General features: G+C 48.5%; 1 protein-coding gene and 1 pseudogene across 15 annotated transcripts in view; both read right to left on the bottom strand.

Annotated features, from left to right (window-relative positions):
* Nucleotides 1-20,965, bottom strand: part of LOC105471806 (myb-like protein A) — a 504,277-nt gene that overhangs the window by 114,374 nt on the left and 368,938 nt on the right. The gene's annotated exons all lie outside the window — the stretch shown is intronic.
* Nucleotides 716-5,748, bottom strand: LOC139357931 (small ribosomal subunit protein uS11-like; annotated as a pseudogene).

The following is a 20,965-nucleotide window of genomic DNA, read 5'->3' as shown; positions in this document are numbered from 1 at the left end:
GTTTAATATGTTCTACAGATTTTTTAAAAAAGAACAATAGTGCTTGTCCCAAGTGTGGGATGGAGGCACACACTCTTCTGAGATGTGGAGCAAATTTCATATCTCAAAAGAGAAAAAGGATGACAGTTCCTGCTCAGTCACCAAGTCTGATCCTCAGCCCTGGAACTCCTCAGCCTGCCTGAGCCCAGAAGTGAGGCTCCTTGTGATCACCACAGAAATGCAATGACTGTTTTGATTTTCCATAAGGGACAGCACACTGTTCCAGGAGGCATATCCAATCTAAATGAACTAGCATCTGTAAAACTTCCTAGCACAGTCCCAGCACACCGCAGAAGCTCAACTAATGTTCTTTTCCCTTCCCAAGAAACCCTGAAGCCTTTGAAGGAACCATGATTGGGAAGGCATCAGGATTTGCTTTTTGCCGGCATAAATTTGGACCACCGGTCTGCCCGCAGTGGCCCCTGCCAGCGGCCGTGGGCTGCTAGGAAAGCACACCACACATACCCACCTGCCCCCCGCAAGGAAGACCCCATTGCCCACCGATGTCCTCTTTCCGGTGTCCCTCACGTTCCTGGCTGAGACCCTCCCTTCGGTCACGCCATGAGGTCAGGGCCTGGGTTGCCATTGTCTCCCGGAAGCCAGTGCAGCACTTGGAGCTCAGAAGATGCACACAACTCTTTGTTTTTTGTTTTTTGTTTTTTGTTTTTTTTTTTTTTTTTTGAGACAGAGTCTCGCTCTGTCGCCCAGGCTGGAGTGCAGTGGCGCAATCTCGGCTCACTGCAAGCTCCGCCTCCCGGGTTCACGCCATTCTCCTGCCTCAGCCTCCTGAGTAGCTGGGACTACAGGCGCCCGCCACCGCGCCCGGCTAATTTTTTTTTTTTGTATTTTTAGTAGAAACGGGGTTTCACCGTGGTCTCGATCTCCTGACCTTGTGATCCGCCCGCCTCGGCCTCCCAAAGTGCTGGGATTACAGGCGTGAGCCACCGCGCCCGGCATAACTCTTTGTTAAAGAACAAAGAAATGGGGGAAATTTTTAAAAAGAAAATAAACAAAAAGAGGATGAGATGAAGACTGTGGCTGAGGCTTTGTTTTCAGGCTGAAAACAGGACACTCAGCCCATTCTCAATGAAACTTCAGCATCGATAATTTAAATGTCTTAGAAATTGTACATTGGAAGGGGAAATAAAATGTTTTTTTCCAGCTCTTTTAGGCTTACAGATATCTAAATGAAGCACGGATTGTAGAATGTTGCTCAGAAGGGAATTAAATTTGGATTTCATCCTTCCCAGGGACTTGGGGCTCTGCTTGTCACTTTGACTCAAATGGAGAGTCCCTGCCACCTTCATCTGACCACACTGTGCTAAGCACGCAGCCCCAGGGTATAGCTAAGCCCTACACCAGCTGCAGTGAGCCACTTGGCTGGGTGCCCTCCTAGATCCTCCCTGCCCTGTCCCCTGGCTCTCTGTCCCCTGCCATCCTCTTCTCTAGGACTGTTGAAACTTCTCCTCATCTGCTCAGCTTCACACAAAAGGGCTCATATTTTACAGGCTCAGAGCTCCCTTCCCGTGTGTTGGCAAATTAACACATCACATTGCTTGCGTTTAATCTTCAGGTACTTTTTCTCTTTTTTTACTTATAAAATTAATGTAAGTGTATGCTCTCGTAATCAACACAATTTAGATAAAATCCCTTTTTGCAGAGGAAATACACTGCAGAAAACCATTTAGATAAAGCAAGAGTTCCTCTGGGCCCTCCCACTCCCATTTGCATTTTCTTTTCTGTGAACTAGCTGGTCATCTTCTTTATCGATTTGTCTATGAGGTTGTTGATCTTGGTCTTTTTTCTTATTAATCGATAGGAGATCTTCATAGAGCCTAGATAACAATCCAGAATTCATGTGTATACATACGCATTTATCTATATGTATATGTATAAGCACATTACACACATACATATCCATATGCACACATACAAATATCTTAGAAATATCTTCTCCAACTCTGTTGCTTGTCTTTTATCTCAGCTTATAGAGGTTTCTGATTTTGAATCAGAAGTCTCACATTTTGTTGAAGGTAGACATCACTCTTTCTCTATTTGCTTTTGTGATTTGTGTCTTGCTCAAGGTCTTCCCTTTCCTACCTCCATGTCATAAGCATGTTCGCCACTATTTTCTTTCAGTCCTTAATCTTTCTTCCATAGGTAGCCAATGTCCAGCGCGTTTGGTGATGACACCTCCTCGGTGAAGTGCAAGGCCACCTTGACCCCAGCTCCCATGGGTCTGTATTCAGGGGAATTTTGAGGTTGTTTTTGCGGCAGGGCGTCAGGAACTCCTTCCTCTCTGATTCTTGGAAAAGTGTACTGTTTGCTACTGGCTTTCTGGTCTCTCCTCCCTGCGCAGGTGCGGTGTGGAGGGTAATCAGAGTCAGTCCAGAGGTTGCTCAAAGTTTCAGTTTATCTCCAGCCACTATTTGCTAACTCATTGGAGAATTCTGCCAAGATAAACATCAGACAGACCCTCCTATGGTTCACTCAGTCTGCTCCCGGGAAAACTAGGACATGTGTCTGCCCGGCTCTCCTGGCATCCCTGAGAGTGACTGATCTCTGAGTGACCTTTCATTGGCCAGGCTCCCCCAAGGGAAATGTCCACCAGCAGAAAAAGTAGGAAAAAAAATCCCTTTTTGCAGAGGAAATGCACTGCAGAAAACAAACCTAGTCTAACCCTCCCTTTTAAAACATAGCTTTTAGACTGAAAGAGTTCACCCTTCCTCCCTCCCCCTCGGTCACTCTTGAGATGACAATTTCAAATCCCACATAACATTCACAGTGTGTTATTCCCATGCAATTACCTTGTTAGGTTTCATACATTTAGAACACTGAGGCGGACAGCGGATGCTGCTCCTCAGTCTCCTGGTTATCGGGACACTCCTACGCTCAGACGGGTCTACAATGCACCCTTCTCCCACTCTTCATGCCTTTTCTGGCCAACCCTCTTGCTCTTCCAGAGGATTTAAAAAATCTGTCTTGCTCCAAAAAGCAAAGAATGACAGTTGCTTCAGAAAAATACCTAACTGGAAGATCCACTCCCTGACCATGGAGAGCCCACTACAGGCCTAGAAACGCGAGGCAGGGACTTGAAGATGCTGCACACATCCTGTGTGGGAGTGGGAGGAAAGCTGCTGCTTCCTTAGCATTGAAACAGAGAGGGTCATTTCAGCCTTGCAGGGGATGACCAGCCGCCACTGGAATTACATGATGGCATCACATTTGCTCCTCATGTCAACATTCCAGTGTGGGAACGACTGCTCCCTGAAGACACTCGTGGCGCGATAAACACCAGTCAGTGGAATCAAGGCAAGGGTGAGGTCCTCTTCCTTCTGCCTCCTTCTCACCATGGCACCTTGAGAGAGGCCCTTTTCCCCTCGGGCTCTTCCATTTTCTCATTTGCAAAATGAAGAGGATCCCATCTTCACCACCGTGTTTAGAAATGACACAAGCTCACCAAAAACCTCTGCCGCCTCGAAGATACGGAATCGCTGTTGAGGCTCCTTGTCTGAGAGTCGGGGCTCTGCTCCCCTCGGGCCCAAGTCTACCAATTGTTCTTTGGAAAACAAAAGTTGGCGGCATTAAAACTGGGCTGTTCCAAGTGTTCTTTATGTTTTATACGTTTTATAAAGTGAAAGTCAATATTTAGATGATTGTTAGAAATGTCTCTTGGGGGCTTTATGGTTTTCTAACATGGAGTCAGGGGACATGTTACCTCGGCAGGAACATGTGGGCCAGGGCTGAGAGGAGGGAACCATGTCAGGGAGGCTGGTGCCTGGGGAGGGAAGGTCTCCTCCTGTGGAGGGCCTGGCCCTCATGGATTCCCCACTTCCAGGCGACTTTGTGACCTCAGAGAAGCTAATCTGATGTGCAGGCTACTGACATTGCCCATGCCGTTCCTTCCTGGCCGATGGAACCCCCTGTCTGGAATCTGTGGATGGCAGACCCCCTGATAGTGTGGAGCGTGGGTTTTTTGAAGTAGGTCTGTCATTGTCATCCAGGCTGGAGTGCAGTGGCACACATCACCACACCAGGATAAATCTTTTATTTTTTGTAGAGACATGGTCTCACTATGTTGCCCAGGCTGGTCTTGAACTCCTGGGCTCAGGAGGTCCTCCTGCCTCGACCTCCCAAAGTGCTGGGATTACAGGCATGAGCCACTGTGCCCAGCCTTGGAACATGATTTTTAAAGGGACCTCTGAGGTGAATTTGAAAACCAGTTCAGGAAGTTGGAAAGGAGAAATTCCTAGAATCCTGTGTGACTGCTGGGTTCCCTTAGTATTTCCAGTGCCAAGAGGGAGCTGAAGTCGAGAAGAGCAGATGACACGGGAGTCTTGCCAAATAGGGAGACGGGGCCAGGGTGCAGGGGAGGTAAGGCTCTGTGCCCAGCTGTGGGGGAGGGAGGAATCTTCTGGAAGTCCTCTGGGATGGTGGTGCCCATTTCTTTTGCTAAAGCCAGTGTTAACAAGGGTTTCAGTCCCAACCATGCCCCATACCCTGGCTCCCCGATCCTGCCCCAGCTCAAGCTTCCCTGTAATGGGTTTTCACCCCATTTCTCCTCTTGCACTTGCCTCTGCCCTGTTACCCCGTCAATGATACCGTCAAAGAAATTGGACCTGGACTGGTCACTGCAGTACATGACTGCATGTAGTACGTGACGAATTCCACTCCACCAGCCCGGAAAGGTCATCTCTTGTAGTTGCCTCAGCTGCAAAGTAGGGTTACTAATACCAGCCTGGCAGACTGTGTGATTACACTTAGTAAGAGGACTCAGGTTAAGAACATTCCTAAGGTGCTCTCCAAAGAATCCCAGGGACTGTGAATAAAATGTTAAAATGACCTTTCTCCCTTCCTTGTCCCTGCATCTCATTTATCCTTGAGAGAAGGCCCATGAGGTGTTTCCCTGACGCCAACTTCCAGGTAACACAAACTTCAGGGGGAACCTCTAAGCACTTAAATAAAGCACATTATTCTTCTAGCATTTTATGTGACCGTAATTCTAGAACTGTACACATTTTCTGCCTTTAGAAGCAATGCACAGGGAATTGGAGTGAAGGGTTTTCTTCAGGACTCAGGAGGGCAAGTGACAGGACTCTCCCTGGTGTTGTATTATGCAAATGAGCGCCCGCCCATCAGTCCTGGGCCCTTCACCATGCAGACCAAGACTGGGCGTCATTTTGTGTCAATTATCTCTCTCTCTCTCTCTTTTTTTTTTTTAGTTTACATGAAGGCAATTTATTAACAGAAAACATTTTGAGGAGTCTTGTTCACAGATGGCGACCATGGCAACCCCTGTTCCTGCAGGTGCTGTTGGAGGAGATGGGAATGACATCCTCAATGCACCTGATCTTCATACCTAAGCGGGCTCCAGGTCCAGGGATCTCAGTCCTATTTCCTTCTGTGGCCTGGAGTTTGATGTAGGGCAGTGATGCCTGGCTCCTTGCACCTCTAGACCACATAGACCACATCCTGGGTGGCCAGCGTGGCAGCATGTGGAGAGGATTCATCTGACCAGCCTTTACCTTCATCCCACCAGTCACACAGCACATTTTTTTTTTTGCCAGAAAGATCAGTGACATGGACAAATGTGTCATTGAAGGATGCAAAGATATGATAGATGTCAAATACATTCTCTCCTTCAGCCTCCTGAGCTCCAGGGCTGATGACCTGTTCTTCCTTCTTTTCCTTCCCCTTTCAAGGTATCATTTCTGTGCATCATCTCCAGACTCTGCACCAAAAAGCCCTGTGAATTCTTAGATCTGTCTTTGAAGTCCCTTTTCTTTCTGTGTCCTGTTGCCAGCTGCCATCTCTGGCTCTCCCTGCCTCCTCTTGGCTCTCCACCCTACCTTAGCTCTCAACTACTCTCCGAGGAAAACTCAACACCAAGGGTGGTCAGAATGGCCTTTAATAGGGAGGTGTTGATGAGTTTGTGGCAGCTCAGAGGCTCTCCGTGTCGGAGCCGTGCATTCTTAGCCCTGAAAAAACACAGGCTGTTGCTGTGGGTCTAGCTGCCAGATCCAGGGGCCCTGGTTGCATTTGTATAATACACCTCCCACTTTGTGGCTGGGTGTGCCCTCGGATTTATTTTAGAATAGTTATTTTCTATGTCCGTGGGGAATTGTGCTACTAGCACGGCACTTTATTGGAAGGATCCAATAAAGAAAGCAGTGGGTGGTCTCTTGAACTTGTGTTATAATATAATCGTATTACAATAGGAGGCAGCATGGTTTAGTGGCTCAAAGTTTAAGCTGCTTGGTTGTGCCATTACTAGCTCTATGCAGTTTCTGGCTTCATTAAATTACTATATGCAAAGAGATCAGCAGAGCAGAGGCCTGCATCTCTGCTGAATCCTGTCAAGTCCTCATATGAGGGCCTGGCACAGATTATGGGACTGAGAGGATGCCCACCCCTCCCTGGAAAGCAGGGTGAGGGGGGCAGGGAAGGGGTGGGAAGCTGTCAGGACGGGGGGCCTAGCTTGATGGTGGCTTTGTCACATCCCATATTTAGCCTAAGATGGAGCTATTTTGGAGCTGATTCAGTTCCTGGGGATGTTTTATTTCTTTTTATAAGATTCAGAACCACTCTGAGCTAAAACCAAACTTTATCTGTAAAACAGAAATAATACTAGCTGCCTAACAGGGCTATTGTGGAAGTTAAATGGAGAAATGTACCTCAAAGGCTAAGAACAGGGCCCAGGCAGGACAAGCACTCAACAACAGCTAGCACTCAACAACAAGCACTCAACAACAGCTAGCACTCAACAACAAGCACTCAACAACAGCTAGCACTCAACAACAAGCACTCAACAACAGCTAGCACTCAGCAGCTAGCACTCAACAACAGTTAGCACTCAGCAACAAGCACTCAACAACAGCTAGCACTCAACAACAGCTAGCATTCAACAACAGCTAGCACTCAACAGCACTACAGTGTTGTATGTTATTGAGTGCTTATCCTGTCCTGGGCCCTGTTCTTTGAGGGCTCTGTTCTTTGTTCTTTGCTATCTTTGACAGCATTTCTTAAATCATTTTTGAAAATTATTTTTCCCTTTCTTTTTTTGTAAAATAATTTCCCTATAGCCACCAGGCACAGAGCAATGGGGTAAGGGTCTTTTTTTTCTGTTTTTAACAGCACAGCCTTCTTAGCAAACCTTTCCTGGCCTTCTTTAGAGTGGCCTCAGATGGACACTGTGTTGCATTTGAGGGTTGTATATCAGGCAGGCCTTTAATACTGGTTGACACTTTTTGGGGTTTCATGGCACTAGGGAGACCACTTTCTGTTCCTCCTGAGGAGTAGACTGAGTCAGGCTGTTGGGTGGGGGTGACACTTCTCTGTCATCCCCTATAAGACCCCAAGAACCCATGAATTGTTCCCCCACAGAGGTCTTCACATTGCGATGAGAGGAGGCAAACTCTTGTGAGACCTTGGAAGAAGTATCGATAGTGTTCAACAATCCCAATCCCAAGTCAAGGTGAGAATTCTTTTTAATTTCATGGGAACCCTGAGTTGAAGGAAGCCCTGCTCATCCTGTTAACATGGCGGTGGCTGCTGGGACCAGAGTCAAACAGCATGCTGAATAGGCTCTGGCTCTCTTCTGACTCAAAAATCCCAGAGTAGTCTTGGACCAGGTCTGAAGAAGATGCTTTATATGCTGCAGCACAGGATGTTTTGGGCTTTTGGGTCTTTTCATTAAGAATGTGTAACTATTACCTCCCTGTTGGGTGAACCTGTGGAACTAAAACTTGAGGCGGGATGCATTCTTCTATCTCTTAGGACAAACCTCTCCAGACAGTCTCCCTGGAAGTGAGCCATGGGGCATGCTATTGTAGTTGGAGAGCCAGCCATGCTGTGAGGGAAGAGAGCGCTGCCATGGTCTGAACATTTGTGTCCCCCCAGACTTCATATGGAGAAACCTAGACCCCAGTGAGGGCATTAGGAGGTGGGGGCCCTGAAAGGTGATTAGGTCATAAAGGCAGAGCTGTCATTAACGGATCAGTGCCCTTATAAAAGAGGCCCCAGAGAGTCTGTCTGCCCCTTCCACCACGTAACGATACAGCAAGAAGGCACCATCTATAAACCAGGAAATAGGTTCTCATTAGACACCAAATTTGCCAGTACCTTGGTCTTAGACTTTCCAGCCTCCAGAACTGGGAGAAATAATTTCTCTTGTTGATAAGTCACCCAGCTTATAGTATTTTGTTACAGGAGCTCAAATGCCTTAAGACAGTGGCACTTAGAATCAGAGGCTTGGGGCCACACTCCTTGAAGTTAAACTTGGCTTGTGACTCACTTTGGCCAATGAAATGTGAGTTGCGGTAATGATGTCTCTTCTGGGAATAGACCTTCAAGCCCAAGGCTTGATACACCATGCCCCCTTTCCCCTGCCATAGAGACTGACAGCACTACTGTGGGGGATTCTTCCATCCAACCCTCCTAAGTAAAGTGACACAGAATAGAACCTTGCTGAGTCAAGATGGCCGTATAGCATGCACAAGAGATAAATGTGTGCTGGGTGCAGACACTGAGTCTGAGTTTATTTTTTACCAGAGCATAACCAGCCTGTCCTGGTGAATATAGTTAACAGCCAACAGTATTCCCTAATTGCCACATTTTACACATGACCAGTGGAGCCTTATAAATTTGAGAGCTAGGAATCTTCCCATTTTACAGATGAGAAAACTGAGACCCTGAGCAGTAACAATTCATACTTGATGCTGAAACTCAACCTTAACCACCTACCAACACCTACCAAGCCTGATCTGCAGCAGGCAACCGGCACATTCACATTGAATCTCTCAGACATTCGCTCTGGGCTGAGCAGACATTGGCAGAAACTGACCCCTTCCTTTGTTTCTGAGGCAAGAGGAGGCATTTCTCATGGGAAAAGGGGTGAGGACAGGAAAGACGGCTCCTAGGAAACACACCTATCCATCTAAGTTCCCAGGAAGCCAAGTCAAAGGTGTAGTGTTGCTCTATACCCATCGCGTGGCCCTGCTGTGCCTGGAATCCCCCCATGAAGCCACCAGAAACAAAAACTTCTGGGAAAAGAGATGGTGGGGCTTTCCTCAGACAGTAATGAGTTATTCTGGATCAAATGCCCACTGGGCCAAGAAGGTGAGTGGCCTAGTCAGTTTGGACTGCCATAGTGGAATACCATTGATGGGATGACTTGTAAACAACTGAAAATTACTTCTCACAGTTCTCAAAGTCCAAGATCAGGTCCCAGCATGGCCAGGTTCTGGCAGGGACCCTCTTCCAGGTTGAAGACTTCAACGTCTCATTTTCTTGCGTGGTGGAAAGAGAGTGAGAGAGCTCTCTGGGGTCTCTTTCATAAGGGTGCTAATCCCAGTCATGAGGGCCCCACCCTTGTGACCTCATCACCTCCCAAAGGCCTCATCTCCTAATATGATCACCTTGGGGGTTAGGATTTCTACATATGAATTTGGCAGGACACAAGCAATCAGTCCATAACTGTGACACACAGGAGGAAACTGCAGGCCAGATGAGGAGAGTGGTAAGGAAGGGAACAGGTGCTTCCTCTCTGCAGGGCAGCTGTCATTCTGCTGAGCATCTGCAGGTGGGAAGATGTCCAAGTGCTGCCAGAGCATCCCATTTTCCAAGAGTAGTTGGAAAATATAGATTTTCTTTTTAACATGAAAGGTCAGCTCCTGATCTTTACATCTTGATAGTTCATTAAACAACTTAAAATGCATGTGTGCCAAGCAAAACACATTCCAGACTGTAGCCCCCAAGCCTTCAGTCTGTGACCTCTGGAAAGATCTAGCATCATTTTGCTACTTGAAGGAATGTTAGTGGGGGCAGAATCTCCTCATCTAAACAAGGAATATGTCTGGAAATGCAGTCACCCGCCTGACATGTGGGTGGAGTTGGCTGCCATCTGGATCCGGGTGTTTCAGAACCACCACCTGCTGCAAGGTGTCTGACATTCCATAACTAGGGACTCAGTTCTTGTTTGGGGGCATTGTCTCCTGGTTAAAAATAAATGAACCTTGACTGCCTTCTCCATAACTTTTCCCTTAGAAAAAAGCAGTAAGTATGAAGACAAGACCCTGAAGTTTGGCCAGTGGGTGGGCTGGTGCAAAGAGGGCTCCCTGGGATAGGGCAGAAGAGGGAGGAAAAAGAAGCTGGGTGTGTGTGTACCAGGAGGACTTGCCCCAGTTCATGGCTTCCACTCAGGATACCCAATGTTGGCCTCCAGCACGCAATCCTGAATTCCCAGCAATGGCTGAGAAAGGTGCATGTGCCTTCAGGGAGAGAGACTTCAGCTGGGCCGAGGAAGCTGTTGAGGTCTACCTCTCAAACTTTCTTTCAAAGGCATGCAGAATTTCCATCTGAGGCTATTTGTACAAATGATGATGTTCCCTCCGCATACTTGTCTGTTCAAACTCTTATTAATTTTAAGCAGGCTGGGAGAAGACAGCCTGTACACAATGAGAGAGTCAACATACAGACAGACAATGTCAAGACCATGTAGAAAGACAGAACTCTGACCCACAGTCTGTAGGAATCAGCCCAGAAGCCAAACAACAGCTCCTATAGCAATCAGACCCAAAATTCTAGGACTCAATTAATAACTGATTGATTCCCTAGGTATTTTTGTTTTGTTTTGTTTTTGTTTTGAGATGGAGTCTCGCTCTGTCCCCCAGGCTGGAGTGCAGTGGCTCAATCTCAGCTCACTGCAACCTCTGCCTCCCAGGTTCGAGCGACTCTGCCATCTCAGTCTCTCAAGTAGCTGGGATTACAAGTGCGCACCACCATGCCTGGCTAATTTTTTGTATATTTAGTAGAGACGGGGTTTCACCATGTTGGCCAGGCTGGTCTCAAACTCCTGACCTCAAGTGATCTGCCCACCTTAGCCCCTCAAAGTGCTGGGATTACAGGCGTGAGCCACCATGCCTGGCCTGATTCCCTAGGTTTTTGTCACCACTTCCAACTTAGGACCAATGGAAGAAAGCCAAACATGCTCCCTAACCAATCACACGGGAGGTCCCATTTCTTGTAGCCACCTTCATTTTCCCCAGGCCAACACCCTCCACTCAGGGCACACCCGAAGCCTTCCTTTCTTTCCTCTTTGAGGCTTTCCCATTCCCCTGCTTCCCTCTGAGTTTCTGCCAAAACACAAGGGATGATGGCCAACTCCGTCACTAGCACAAGTTCTGAATCAATAGGCTTTGCTCCTCACTTGGCTGGCGTGTGTTCATTTCCACAGCTCACAGTTTAGTTGGGGGTTGGGCTCACTCCAGGTAGGTAGCATTGGCCAACATGGTTGATTAAAATGCATCCCCATGCACTAACTACAGAATGCACTTGGAGGAGGCAGGTTTGAAGGGATTGATGTACTTGTCTGTTCCAGATGGAGGGCAGAGAGGCTCAAGAGATGTTTGAAATCATTGTTTTGACCAGAAACTTCATTAGCCTGAAGACAATGGGGCAATTGTCCTGGGGCAGACAAAGCTGGGTGCTGGGGACTTGGATAAGCTGCCACCTGAGCTGTCTGGGCACAGATTTCCACAGGCTGATGCCCGGCGGTGAAGAAGGCAGTTCTCTTCCTGTGAAATGCAGCCATTGAAGGTGGTGACCACTCAGCCCCACTGGAGGGGACCAACGTGGACAAGTGGCCCTGTCACCTCCTTGCTGGGGCAAGTCACCAATGTTTTTAGCAGGCAAGAGGCATCTCAAATTAAACCCAACTAAAAGAGATGTGCCTTGGGAAGGGAATGGCATTGTCTAGTATACGAACAAAACGTCATGGATGGAGAGCTTTAAAGACATGATACCTTTATTTTGCAGGGAGAAGCAGTTGGAAATGAAAGAAGTTGAACTTTACAATACTAATTAAAAAGAAGAATTGGGATAACTCTGAAATGTATTCCTGGCCCCCTCTCTCACAAGTTTCTGATATTTTGAAAACTTCAGGGGATGAATTCGCGTTTTTCTCCAGACATGGTTCTACAAAGAACCACAACTTAGAGGCACTGCTTGGAGCTTGGCCAATTAGGAAGAAGGGTGAGGGAGACTCCACACCAGAGCCCTCCTGGTCCTGGCACAAGCCCCATAAATAGGAAGAGAAGGTGCTAAAATACCTTTGTTCTTTTTAAAAGAATGGCGGCCAATTACTTCAACCAAGGTCCTGATTCCATTCCTGCTAATTAGGCTGACATCACAGAATTTACCAGAAGAAAAGTGGCCTGGAAAGCCGCTCTCCCCATCTCTAGGCTTCTGTGTGATCATGTGACACAGCAGTTACTATGGCGATTATCAGTCTTGAGTGGATTGTCCACAAGTTGAACTTACATCTGACAAGTCAAATTTGTCAGTTTGGAGAAAAAGTAAAGTGGGTTACTTTTTTTATTTTTTCTTGAAGAGATTTTCTTGGCTCCTGGAGATAGCTTCTCCACCTTTCTAGCTGGCAGGCTTTTTCCACATTGTAGTTTTGAGATTATTTTATTCTCTCTTGTGGTCTATATTGTGCACAAGAAATAGACATAGCCAGCAGCCATGGCCCTCCATCATAATGTGGGGATAAAATAAAACACATCCTGTGATTCAGTGAGGCACCAATCATAGGCTCTGCCTCTCCTGTGATGGGAATAGTATGCCAGCAGATGGGTTTTCTCTCCAACAAGTGTCTTCCATTTCCTTCATGGGCATGAACTGCACTCCTGCCAACATACCATGATCCTGCATGTGGGCATGTGTGCACATGTGTGTGATGGGATTCCTAGGCTATAATGTTATTTTCCTGAATGCTGCCAGACACATGTCTCTGGAAACCCAGTGCTCTAACTCTTTTATGCCTTCTTGTGCATACAAATGCAGACCAGGAGCCAGAGCCAGAAAATACATACATAAAACCAGAAACCTCTCATGCTGATGCCGTGGAAAAATAGCAGATACGGGCCTCATGGAGGAGCAGGCTCTCCATAAACCAGCCAGAACCCACCTACCCCAACCCCAGATGCATAGAGACTGGTGCAGGTGGCCCAGCTGGGGCTGCAGGAAGAGTGGGTCCTGCTCACTGCCTTCTCTTTTTTGTGTTACATTGCACTCCCCATGCCAGGGGCTGTGGGAGGTGGAGAATCCTCATGAAATGAGTGGGGACAGTTGACCATCGTCCACTCCTTCCAGTGTACCCCCAGAACCTCTCTCTATGCAGTTTTGCCTGGCTCTTGATTTGAGGACCTGTCTCTGCAGAGGCCCCTTGGTGATAAAGTCGGGGTCACGAGTCAGTCCTTATAGGGATGTTCACTCTCCAAGACTCACACCCACGGGCTGCCCTTCCAGACGTGTTGGGTGCCACACAAGGGCACACTGCAACCAGGGCTTCCAGAAACTGGGAAACCTGGAAGCATTCAGGCAAGAAGCCAATAGCTCCAGGGACCCTGTGGCTCTAGAATGTAGGTGGCCTCCACTCACCAAGTTCATGCCGGTAGCTGTGTGGATGCCGCACTCCATCCTCTGAACAAGATGGCCACTTTCCTTACTGGCAGATGATGAAGAAGAATCCTTTTAGCACCGTCTAAGCAAGAGGCTGGCCTGCCTACTTGCCAGAACTTTCCGTGAACTTGCCAGAACTTGCCAGGACACTCCTGGCCTCAAGCGTGCCTCCCACCTCAGCTTCCCAAGTTGCACAATCTCATGATGCAAAAGGTATCCCTGCGGCCTGCACCCTGCCAGGAGCTGACAGGCGTCCAGGATAAGCCAAGACAGGTTTATCGTGAAGCTCCCAGAGTGAGAGGGTAGTCCCAGCATAATGGCGCTGGGTAGGAAGGTACCCGAGGAGTTAGGGCTAATGAGAGCCATCATTTATCATGAGGTGCCCACAAAGTGGGCAGGGACACCTGGCCTTTTCCAGTTGCTTCTGCAACCTGGCAGGGCCTCACATTCCCATCAGAAGATGTTTGCTTCCTCCCAGGATCCAGACAAGGTTCTGGATGAAGACAGACAGGAGTGATGGGGACAATGACTAGGATCCCTGCTGGTACTGCAGGAGAGCCCTCAGTGGATTGCGGCCAGACCCATCTGCTGAGAATCTGCTCACGCCGGGCACCATGATAGGAACATTCTCAGTCTACCTTTGTTCTCATCCTTCAGAGAAAGCCTCCAATTTAGACCCTGTGATTCCATTTTACAGAGGAGAAATCTGGGGTCCAGCACTTCAACAATGCCTGTGTGTCCCAGCGCCAGTAGGGAAAGCAGAATTTGGACCCAGGATTACAGACCCTGAATCAATGCTGTGTCTTCCATTCCAGTGTTTCCCAAATTTCAGCAACTCATGTGTCACCATGCACCCCATTGACTTGGTATTTTTCTTCCGATCAACTTGAAAGCACTCATTTTTAAACTTCAGCTTGTCTTAAGCAATAATATTCACAAAATAATGGATTTAATGTGCAAGTAACACTTTTTCCAGATCTCATTAAAAGTTTCCTGGCCACAGAGCCCCTCTTGAGGGAGGTGAGGGAGCTCTGGAAGGAAGAAATATGTAGATGGAAAGGAGAAGAGTTAGCAGAAAGCACCAGTAAAATATAAGTAGGCTGTGTATGAGTGAGTGGACGGCTCATTGGTTTCCCAGGACTGCAGTAACAAATGCCCACCAACTGAGTGGCTAACAACAACAGACATTTACTCTGTCTCAGCTATGGAGGCTCCAAGTGCAAGATCAAGGTGGCGGCAGGGTCACAGTCCCTCTGAAACCTTCAGGGGCGGGTCCTTCCTTGCCTCCTCCTGAATCTGGTGGTTGCCTGCAATCCTTGGCACTCTTTGGAGTGGCTGCGTCACTCCAATCTCTGCCTCTGTCTCCACACCACATCCCCTCCTGTGTCTGTGTGTGTGTGTGTGTGTGTGTGTGAGAGAGAGAGAGAGAGAGAGAGAGAGAGAGAGAGAGAAAGAGAGAGAGAGAGAGAAAGAAGAGAAGAGACAGACCCTAGCTCTCTTTTTAAAACATTTATTTATTTATTTATAGAGACACGGTCTTGCTCTGCGGCCCAGGCTGAAGGGCAGCGGTGTGATCATGACTCACTGCAGCTCCAGTTGGCCTCCAGCAATCCTCCTGCTTCAGCCTCCCCAGTAGCTGGGATTATACGCATGTGCCACCAGCCAATTTTTTAATTTTTAAAATTGTTTTAGAGATGGTGTCTTGCTATGTTGCCCTGACTGGTCTCGCACACCTGGCCTCAAGCAAGTCTCCCACCTCAGCCTCCCAAGTTGCTGGGATTGCAGGTGTGAGCTACCTGGCCCTGCTGTTTTCTCCTTTCCTAAGAACACAGGCATTGATGTACTATGACCATCCAATATGAAGAATATGACCTTGTCTTAATGAGTTACACCTGCAAAGACCCTATTTCCAAGTAGGGTCACACTCTGAGGTTCTGGATGGATATAGATACAGGATCACTCTTCGACCCCACACACATGGAGCGAGTTGTGGGTGTGAGTGTGTGATGCACAGCAGCCCTGGGAAGGGACATGTGGTTCAGCTGTGCAGTTAGTGAGAGGCAGCCCATGGGGGAGAAATACCCTGGTAAGGAGGCTCAGGCCTTCTCACTGCTGGCCCTGCCTGGGCCTCTCTGGAACTTTCTACCTCTATCAAGGGAGAAGCTCAGACATGGCCGGAGTGAGAGATGAAATGTATTACAACTTAAAAAGATAACTACCATATGATCCAGCAACCCCATTTCTGGGTATTTATCCAAAACAGTCAGCATCCTTATGCTCCTACAAGTCTATTTACAATAGCCAAGAAGTGCAAGCAACCTGCATGTCCACCGACAGATGACTGGATAAAGAAAATGTGCTGTATCCATGCAATGGAATATTATTCAGCCTCAAAAAGGAAGGAAACTCTGACACATGCCACAACATCGATCTACCTGGAGGACATGGTGCTAAGTGAAGAAGCCAGACACAAAATACTGTTTGATTCCACCAACATGCTGTAAATAAAATGGTGAAACTCGTAGAAACAGACAGGAGAACGGTCCTGCCAGGGGCTGGGGGAGGGGACTGAGGAGCTGCTGCTCAAAGGGGCTCAAGTTTCAGCGCAGTGAGATGAATAAGCCCTGGGGACCGGCCATGAAGCATGGCACCTGCCTACGGTTAACAAGACTGTATTGTGCCCCTAGAAATCTGCTAAGAGGGGACATCGCATGGTAAGTGTTCTTAGCACAATAAAATCAAATTTTTGAAAAATAATTAAGCAGAAAGAAATAAACCTTTATCTGGAAACAAACAAACAAACAAACTTATTATATCCCTGGCCTTGAAAGTGGCAAGGGGCCGAGGGGCTCCCTGAGGACTGGGAAGGGACCTGACTGTTGCTGCTTTGGCCTTTTCCTGCCTCACTCTTGTGTCTTATTTCCCCGCTAGCTCAGAGGTGGATGGGAGAAGGTGTCATTGATTGGGGCCCATCATACCTGGGCCACCAGGGCCATCTCCACTTACAGAGAAGGAGGCTGGTTCTAAGGCAGGAGCACACGGTGGAGAGCCCATGGTCAAATGGGGGAGGCTGTGCCCAGCACAGTGGCTCCAAGCACACAGCCCAGTCTAGAAACTTCCCTGAAGGAGGGGCTCTGTCTGCATCACAAAGTCTCCCCAGACTGCCTCAGGCTGGCATTCAAGAGCTTATGGGGGTGACCCCTCAGCCATGGGGTGGCTGATGGACAGGGCCTGGGGTCCAAAGTCTCCTTCCCACTTGCTCCCCTCACACACATGACCCCACCAGGGGTAAAGGCAAATCCTAGCATTTTCTGAGCTGGCCTTGGGATGGGCTATCATCACATATCTGGGATGCAGCCCCTTCCCATGACCGCTGGTCAGAGGGGCTCAGGGCCCTGCTGCGCGGTGCGCTGCTCCTGGAGTGAAATGGCCGCTGTAGGCCTCTTTGGGTGTCTGCCCCCCTCATGATGTTCCCTTGTCTGGGAACTGCCTCTCCCACCCACAGAGGTGAGCCTCGTGGAGTCACCTGTGTTCTGTGGGACCTTGGATTAGTCAGGGTCCCCCAGAGAAACGGAGCTGAGAGAAGAGTAGGATGTGCGTTAATTGGCTCATGTGATTACAGAGGCTGACAAGTTCCAAGACCTACAGCCAGCGAGCTGGAGACCAAGGAGAACTGATCAGTTCTCGACATCAGTTCTTACACAGGCCTTTGTTTGAGTCCAAAGTCCTGAGCCCAGAAGAGCCAATGGTGTAGCTCCTGTTCTAAGGCCAGCAGGCTCCTGACCCAGGAAGAACCAGCGTCCCTGTTCAAAGGCAGTCAGGCAGAGGGGAGTTCCCTCTCGCCCTCAGGAAGTTCAGCCTTTTTGCTGTACGCAAGCCTCTACTGATCAGATGAGGCCTGCCACAGTAGCAATCTGCTTGACCCAGACCATTACCATTCAAATGGTAATCTCATCCAGAAAACCTTTATTTATTTATTTATTTATTTATTTATTTATTTATTTATTGAGACAGAGTCTTGCTCTGTCACCCAGGCTGGAGTGCAGTGGCACAACCTCGGCTCACTGCAAGCTCTGCCTCCCGGGTTCATGCCATTCTCCTGCCTCAGCCTCCTGAGTAGCTGGGACTACAGGCACCCGCCACCACTCCCAGCTAATTTTTATATTTTTAGTAGAGACGGGTTTTCACCGTGTTGGCCAGGCTGGTCTTGAACTCTTGACCTTGTGATCTGCCCATCTCGGCCTCCCAAAGTCCTGGGATGACAGGCGTGAGCAACTGTACCGGCCTCCTGTTTAGAATAATGTTTAACCAAATATCTGGGGACTTGATGGCCCAGTTAAGTTGACACATAAAATTAATCACAGATCTCAAGCCAATCCGATTCCCTCTCCAGAGGAATTTTCTACTGGGACAGAGAGACCAGCTGGTCTCTGCCTTGGTAGGACCTGGGGACCTGATGGGCAGACACCTTTGCTCCTGGTCTCCTCAGGCCCTTGAGAACTGTAGGACACCACCCCTCCCTGCCCCTGTATCTTGCTCAGATGCATACCTTCCACCTTAGATGAGCTTGGGCTGAGTTTCTTGCCTGCATCCCCACCGGGACCCCTGTGAAGGCTGGCTCCCCTCAGTCAGGCTCTCCCTCCTCTATGGGGTCTTCACAGATCCCTCCCATGTGCTCTTACAGCAGGGCTGGGTCCTACTTAGAGAACTGACTAAATACAGAGTCTCACATCCTTAGTGATTATTATAATAATCAGAGTGAACACTGAAGACTGGATTTTATGGGAGAGTGTGTGTGTGTGTGTGTGTGTGTGTGTTTCTAACACCAGCCACTTGCTTCCAGAGACACATTTCCATCTGGGTGGTCACTAACCTGCAAAGTTGTGGCACTTCTTGGAGCCTCCTTCAGGGCAAGTCTGAAATATTTTAATAGACAAGTTAAACGTCCTTTAGGTAGAGGTTTCCAGAAATGCCAGTGGAGTTGAATACATGGTTTAATAACAATTCTAGTTACTGAGGCTTCTCCTCCCATCCTTGGTTTGGGTACATGCAGTACAGTTAAAACTAAACTGTCAAAGGGGAATGATTTAAAGCAAAGTTCTGGCCATGAGTGGGCCTTGGGAAACCCGCTCTGGGGTGCTTTGTTTTGTTTCTGGAAGAGAGCTGGGGAGGACAGCCAATACTGTGTCAGTGTGGCTGCGTTTTTGCAGCATGGAAGTCGGTGGGATTATTTTATTATCACGCCAACTGGACTATCACCCTGGTCACAGGCTGCAGCAAGGAATACTGAATGTTTGCACCTGTAGGTGACGAAGATGCTGCACAGATGGCCTAATTAATCTTCTCATCTGTTAGCTGGGGACACAGGGAGCCCGACTTGCTCCAAATCTCCCAGCCAGGCAGTAGGAGAGCTGGACTTCACAGAATCAGACACAAATTCCAGATGGCTCAAGGACCTAAGTAGAAAAGTGAAACTTTCCAGTCAGGAGAGAACACCTTTATGATCACATGGTGAGAAGGAGGGACTTCTTGGGGAAGACTCAAAAAGCACAAACCAAGGGACAAAAGGCTGACACACGTGACCACATTACAATTAAGAATTTCTCTCTACCTTAAAACAAGAAGAAAAGCCAGTGTGTAAAGTCTAGCTTTCCCAGGTTGTGAATATTCCCACTGGAAGCATAGGATGGTGTTCATGGGAAGAGTGTAGGATGGTGTGCATGGGAAGAGCATAGGATGGTGTGCATGGGAAGAATATAGGATGGTGTGTGTGGGAAGAGCATAGGATGGTGTGCATGGGAAGAATATAGGATGGTGTGCATGGGAAGAGTATAGGATGGTGTGCATGGGAAGAATATAGGAAGGTGTGCATGGGAAGAGTATAGGATGGTGTGCATGGGAAGAGCATAGGATGGTGTGCATGGGAAGAATATAGGATGGTGTGCATGGGAAGAGCATAGGATGGTGTGCATGGGAAGAGCGTAGGATGATGTGCATGGGAAGAGCATAGGATGGTGTGCATGGGAAGAGTGTAGGATGGTGTGCATGGGAAGAGCATAGGATGGTGTGCATGGGAAGAGCATAGGATGGTGTGCATGGGAAGAGCATAGGATGGTGTGCATGGGAAGAGTATAGGATAGTGTGCATGGGAAGAGCATAGGATGGTGTACATGGGAAGAATATAGGATGGTGTGCATGGGAAGAGTATAGGATGGTGTGCGTTGGAAGAGCATAGGATGGTGTGCGTGGGAAGAGTATAGGAAGGTGTGCATGGGAAGAGTATAGGAAGGTGTGCATGGGAAGAGCAAAGGATGGTGTGCGTGGGAAGAGCATAGGATGGTGTGCGTGGGAAGAGCGTAGGATGGTGTGCGTGGGAAGAATATAGGATGGTTTGCGTGGGAAGAGTGTAGGATGGTGTGCGTGGGAAGAATATAGGATGGTGTGCGTGGGAAGAGCGTAGGATGGTGTGCATGGGAAGAGTATAGGATGGTGTGCATGGGAAGAGTATAGGATAGTGTGCATGGGAAGAGCATAGGATGATGTGCGTGGGAAGAGCATAGGATGGTGTACATGGGAAGAATATAGGAAGGTGTGCATGGGAAGAGTATAGGATGGTGTGCATGGGAAGAGCATAGGATGGTGTGTGTGGGAAGAGCATAGGATGGTGTGCGTGGGAAGAGCATAGGATGATGTGCGTGGGAAGAATATAGGAAGGTGTACATGGGAAGAGTATAGGATGGTGTGCATGGGAAGAGCATAGGATGGTGTGTGTGGGAAGAGCGTAGGATGGTGTGCATGGGAAGAGCATAGGATGGTGTGCGTGGGAAGAGCGTAGGATGGTGTGCGTGGGAAGAGCATAGGATGGTGTGCGTGGGAAGAGTGGCAGTGTTGGTTCCCTCCCAGCACCAGCCCCTTGCAAGAATATACACCCCACAACAGTGCTGTGAAGCATGTGTCCCCAAGTCACATGGAGGAAGCTGAGGCTGGGGAGGCCAGTTGTTTGCCACAGTCACTGATCTGGTGAGTGACAGGGCACCACAAGCCACTATCCCCTGCAGTCATCACCCATGGACCCACCCATGCCCCTCTTCTCCCCTCCCACCTTTGCAGGAGCCAAAGTGTCCTTTAAAAAATGAAAATCAGACTGTGATATCCTCACCATCAGGTCCTTCTCCTGCTCACCTCTTACCACACTTCCCTTCCCCCAGTTCCTGCAGTGCAGGCCTCCCCAGGGCCTTTGCACAAGCTGCTCCCTCCCTCGCCTGAGACCCTCTTCTCACTTCTCCACGTGGCCAGTGCTACTCATCCGAAAATGCCACCACCTGGGAGAACCCTGCCCTGGCCTGGATGCCATTCCTCTTAGCACTGTACATAATTTGGCTTCTATGTGTTTGTTTAACATCTGTCTGGAGTACACTGAATGCTCTTTTGTTCCTGACTGTACTCTTAGCTCCTAACACAGTGG

Source organism: Macaca nemestrina, chromosome 13 (assembly GCF_043159975.1).
Source record: "Macaca nemestrina isolate mMacNem1 chromosome 13, mMacNem.hap1, whole genome shotgun sequence".
Classification (NCBI taxonomy): domain Eukaryota; kingdom Metazoa; phylum Chordata; class Mammalia; order Primates; family Cercopithecidae; genus Macaca; species Macaca nemestrina.
The sequence above is the reverse complement of the archived record's forward strand: the minus strand, read 5'-3'. Positions and strand labels throughout refer to the sequence as shown.